Source organism: Eptesicus fuscus, chromosome 4, assembly GCF_027574615.1.
Source record: "Eptesicus fuscus isolate TK198812 chromosome 4, DD_ASM_mEF_20220401, whole genome shotgun sequence".
In the NCBI taxonomy this organism is placed as follows: Eukaryota; Metazoa; Chordata; class Mammalia; order Chiroptera; family Vespertilionidae; genus Eptesicus; species Eptesicus fuscus.
In genome coordinates this window covers 35,811,991-35,817,651 of record NC_072476.1, presented here as the reverse complement: position 1 = coordinate 35,817,651, position 5,661 = coordinate 35,811,991, and the positions used below count along the sequence as shown (strand labels likewise).

The window sequence follows — 5,661 nt, the reverse complement described above, 5'->3', positions numbered from 1 at the left end:
CATTTTTTTTTTAAATCACAGCATTATCTAGCCTATCTTGACTGATATGAATGAAGATACTGGTTGGAAGCTAATAATTAATGGTGATGTCTGGTGATACTTATTTTAATATGACAGGCAAAGTATGACAATGATGTTGCAAGAGAAAACAACTAGAAAAAATATGACTTCAATGTTTATTTAGGGTGATTTATAACAGAGAGTGAAGTCTTCAGGTAAATTTGTTACATATGCTAATATCATAGCCAGTCAAGTGAAAAAGAAATGGATAGGAGACCCAGCTTCCTTTATTCTCTTACAGCCCAATAGAAACTCAGAATAAAATCAAACACACACGCACACACACACAAACACATGCACACTTTCACTGTATTGAAAGCACGTAAAAGGGTCCTCTTCTTGCCATTTAAGAGTTCAAAGTCTAAGAAGACCAAACATACCAGGTTGCTGAGTTTTGTTATAGTGATTGTATTGTTATCCTAACTATCGTCATCGTCATCATCATCATCATCATCATCATCATCAGGTGTTAGATATTAGACATAAAGAGTGGCTGTTGATTGGAGTTGCAAAAAATAAGTTTCATTGTTTTTTGTCATGTTTAGTTTTCGGAGCCATATATGTAGCCTTTGAAGGGAGAAAGGTGGTGATTTATTATTTTACATAAACAAATGGCTTAGGAAAAGTTGTGGTTTTGAAGTGATGGAACTACAGAATGAGGAAGGTTTGGAAAAAAGGATGCAATCAGGGAGACAGGTGGGGGATGGACTCCACCTTAGAGGAAACTCAAGACAGAGCCCCAGGAGCTAGCAAGAGCTCATCTCAGATCACAGAGGCTAATTCTCGAAGGCAGGCCCAGGGAAGGGGTGACTGTTAAAGATGAAAGGACCATTCAGCCATTCTGACTTGGCCTAGGAATGTGGGCATGTACAGAGGGCAATACAGAGATCTTTCTTCATTGTTTTTCCATTTGCAAACACAGCTTTTCATAGCTTCTACATTAGTAATCCACTGAATTTGGCATTTGACCCAAGCCCTTCACCATATCCATGATATGCAACACCGATTGCAGGGCTGTTGGCAACACTAACTGTTCATTTTTCTCAATTGATCGCACATCTACTTTTGTATTAAGAAAAATGCTGAGAACAAAGGCAAGGAGCCTTTCTGAAAGTAATGCTGAAGGGCATTCTTCTTAAGATGAAAGCAAATGTAAGTGAGACTTAGCAAATACCTGCTCTGGCTTGGGTTATTTTAAAGGTGCTATTCTTGAGCATTTTATTTTACTTTTTATTTCATTTTATTTTATTGTTAACCCTCACCTGAGGACATATTTCCATTGATTTTTAGGGAGAGTGGGAGAGAGAGGGAAAGAGAGAGAAACGTCGATATGAGAGAAACACACCAATTGGTTGCCTCCTGCACTGGGGCTGGGGAGGAGCCTGCAACCAAGATATGCATCCTTGACTGGAATCGAACCCGGGACGCTTTGGTCCACAGGCCTATCCACTGAGCCAAACTGGCTAGGGGCTATTCTTGAACGTTTTAAATGAAGAGTTGCCTTTCTCACAAGCTCTTTGAAAAATTTTCCTGAATTGTATTCAGTGCCTACTAATTTACCATGCAGCATTTTCACCTTTGTGTTAACAATGTACATTGAATATATTTGGGTATATGTTATTATGTTTGTTTATGTATAATTGCTGCAAAGTAAAGTTTATAAAAGACATAGGTATTTTTTTAGATTAAATAAGTTATCCACTGCTTCAGCTAAACCACCATTCTAAAAAGAGTTTATTCTTCAAATACTGAAAACAAGTACATCAGGCCTTTTATCAATCAGCAAAAGGGAAATTCATTGAATACATAATAGAAGTGATATTCTGCTCCCACTAGTTCATAACTTTCTTCAAACATTTCTGAAATTTAATGGGGTATAAGTACATACACATAAATAAATAATTAAATAGAAGTTGGCTATAAAAATGAATAAATAGCCTGACCTGTGTGGCTCAATTGGCTGGAGCATTGTCCCATACACCAAACCATTATGGGTTAGATACCTAGGTCATGGGTTCAATCCCATGACAGGGTGCATACAGGAGGCAACTGATTGATGGTTCTCTCTCACATCGATGTTTCTCCTCTCTAAAAAATCAATAAGCGTATCTTCAGGTGAGGACTAAAAAAATTAATAAATATAAAACACATATAACAATAGATGATGTCTGCATAATGTGGGAAAACTAGGGCAATAGTTTAGATTTTATTGCACTGTATGCAGCTATAAGAAATCATATTTTAAGTGTGCGTAAGATATTTGAGGAGTCCAGAGAAGGATTAGCTTTACTTATATGTAGAATAGACCACAGCCCTTGAGAGGGGATTCTGGGTATTTGAGGAAGTTCCTATTCTCAAAGAATTAACCAGGCATTTCCAGCTAGTATCTAGGATGTCATCAGAAGAGACTCCTTGCCTGGATTTCAAGCAAGGTTTTTCTTTCTTTCTTTCTTTCTTTCTTTCTTTCTTTCTTTCTTTCTTTCTTTCTTTCTTTCTTTCTTTCTTTTACTAATAAAAAAATTGTATTTACTTAGAAGCATTCAGAATGTCAACAAAACAGCTGCAGCTTTTTTTGCAATTACAGAGTGGTATTCAGTTAACAGAACAACAATTATTTCGTATAAGCTTCATCAGAGACAACTAAAGATGAAAAAACTACCATCCCCATATATAAATAACTTGTGCTGTGCACCAACAAGAACCTGCTTTAAATTTCCATGCCAATTTACAACCCCCATACTGTACCAGGCAAGGTTAATGGTTATTGAAAATACCACCAGGACAGGGCTATCTAAAGACACATTTGGTAGTGTGTTAACTATGCAAAAAAAGACATTGTACAGTTTAAAAATAAATCTTACACAGCTTTACATTTCAATTTTTTTTTTCTTTAAAACGAGTGAGTTGTGTACAGGGGGGTTAAATGCTTTAGAGACAAGAAAAAAAAAACTGCGCTAGAACCAACTTATTCATCATCATCACCTTCTTCATCTTCCTCCTCCCCTTCTTCCTCCTCATCTTCCTCATCTTCTTCCTCTTCCTTCTTTTTCTTGCTTTTTCAGCCTTGACAACTCCCTTTTTGTTAGCATCAGGCTTTCCTTTAGCTCGGTAGGCAGCAATATCCTTTTCATATTTCTCCTTCAGCTTAGCAGCCTTCTTTTCATAAGGCTGCTTGTCATCTGCAGCAGTGTGAGTCCACATCTCTCCCAGCTTCTTTGCAACATCACCAATGGATAGGCCAGGATGCTCTCCTTTGATTTTTGGGTGATACTCAGAACAAAGCAAGAAAAAGGCTGAAGGAGGCCTCTTGGGTGCATTGGGATCCTTGAATTTCTTTTTTGTTTCCCCTTTAGGAGGAATATAAGTTTTCATTTCTCTCTCATAACGAGTCTTGTCTGCCTTTGCCATGTCTTCAAATTTCCCTTTCCCCTTAGCAGACATGGTCCTCCACCTCTCTGAGCACTTCTTAGAAAACTCTGAGAAGCTGACTGAAGCATCTGGGTGCTTCTTCTTGTGTTCCTCCCGGCAAGTTTGCACAAAGAAAGCATACGATGACATTTTGCCTCTCGGCTTCTTAGGGTCTCCTTTGCCCATGTTTAATTACTTTCCCTCAGTGAGCGCACAGTCACCCAGTGCCCGGCCGGCTCACACTTGCCCCGGTGCTATCTCTATGGAGCTCAATGTACTGCAATCTTCTTTATTTTTTAATGGTTTGCTTTTACTACACTGACAATTTTTACAAAGTGAAATTTCACATAGTTAAGCATTATGCACATGGTTAAACAATCAAATTGCTTGGAAGGGACTTTAATGAAAAGTGGCAGCTCTGTGCACTGCCCTCATCTCTCAGGTCTAACCCCAGGGAGAATAAAGTTTTAACAGTTGCTCTTTTTAGTTCTCTTGTTATTTTCTTATTAACAATTTGACCCCATCTCTTGTCCACTCCATCAGTGCTGACATTTTCTCTTCTCTTCCTGCTATCAGAAGTGGTAATTTTAGCTCAATCTTCACCACCACCACCCCTGCTAATAGTTACATCAGATTCCTGGCCAACTGGTTAGTTGTACAACCTTGGAAGGCAGTAGGGTCACTCATTTGTCCCCAGGCCTTCCACTTCTTCCCACTTCTTATCCTGACCTTAGTCTTCCCTGGCAGACAGTCACCCCCTCTGTAGCTGTCACCGCCTTAGTACCTGTCGCCCCCTCTGCATGTCTTCTAACCTCTGCATCACCACTAGCACTCCTCCATCCACCTTCCTCTCCCAGGGATAGACAAATTTCTCTCTGCCTCTTGTTCTCTATTGTCCTTATCACCCTGGGCTTTTATTTTGGTCCTTGTTTACTACAACATTAATGGGAGGTCAGAAGGGGAGGAAGGAAGGCAGGGAAGAAGAGAAGTTGCATGAATTTTAAGTAGGAATTGCAGGCAGCTGTTCTCAAAACAGGGTATATGCAATTTCTAATGATGGGTCGAAAGATTGCATCAGTTTTTCAAAGAGGTCTCTGATACCCCAAAATTTAAGCTTAAGGCTCTTTTTAAAAAATATTTTTATTAATTTCAGAGAAGATAGGATGAGAGAGAGATAGAAACATCATTGACGAGAGACTCTTTGATCTGCTGCTTCCACTTAGCTATCTTCACAGGTCCCACACTGGGCATCTTGCCCACAACCCAGGCATGTGCCCCAACCAGGAATTGAACCAGGACCTCTTGGTTCATAGGTTGATGCTCAACCACTGAGCCATGCCATCAGGCAGGCTTAAGGCTCTTCCTTCACAGAGTTAAAATACCTAAATCATTTCAAAGTATAGACTTCATATACCCTACATTATTAATCATATAGATTTTTATTCAAAATATAGATTCTTGGCCTTACTGAATTAAGTAAGCTGGGCCAGGGACTCTCAAATATGCATCTTTAACAAGCTCCTGAGGTAATTTAATATCCTATATAATAAAGAGGTAATATGCAAATTGACCATCACTCCAACACATAAGATGTCTACCCCCATGTGGTCAAAGATGGACACCCCCATGTGGACACAAGATGGCCACCACAAGATGGCCAGTAGGGGAAGGCAGTTGTGGCGATCAGGCCAGCAGGGGAGAGAAGTTGGAAGGGACCAGGCTTGCAAGGGAGGGCAGCTGGGGACAATCAGGCCTGCAGGGGAGGACAGTTAGGGGTGACCAAGCCGGCAGGGGAGGACAGTTAGGGGCAACCAGGTCAGCAGGGGAGGGCAGTTGGGGGCAACCAGGCCTGCAGGGGAGACAGTTAGGGGCAACCAGGCCAGCAGGGGAGGGCAGTTAGGGGCAATCGGGCTGGCAGGGGAGCAGTTAGGTGTCAATCAGGCTTGCAGGGGAGTGGTTAGGGGGGAATCAGGCTGGCAGGCAGAAGCAGTCAGGGGCAATCAGGCAGGCAAGCAGGCGAGTGGTTGAGAGCCAGGAGTCCTGGATTGTGAAAGGGATTTCCGAGATTGGAGAGGGTGCAGGCTGGGCTGAGGAACACACACACACCCTCCCAGTGCACGAATTTTGTGCACTGGGCCTCTAGTTACATATAACAGAAATACAGATGATTTTACCATATATAAATATAAAATA

General features: G+C 40.9%; 1 pseudogene; it reads right to left on the bottom strand.

Annotated features, from left to right (window-relative positions):
* Positions 1-3,025: 3,025 nt before the first annotated feature.
* Positions 3,026-3,693, bottom strand: LOC114231507 (high mobility group protein B1-like; annotated as a pseudogene).
* Positions 3,694-5,661: the final 1,968 nt, after the last annotated feature.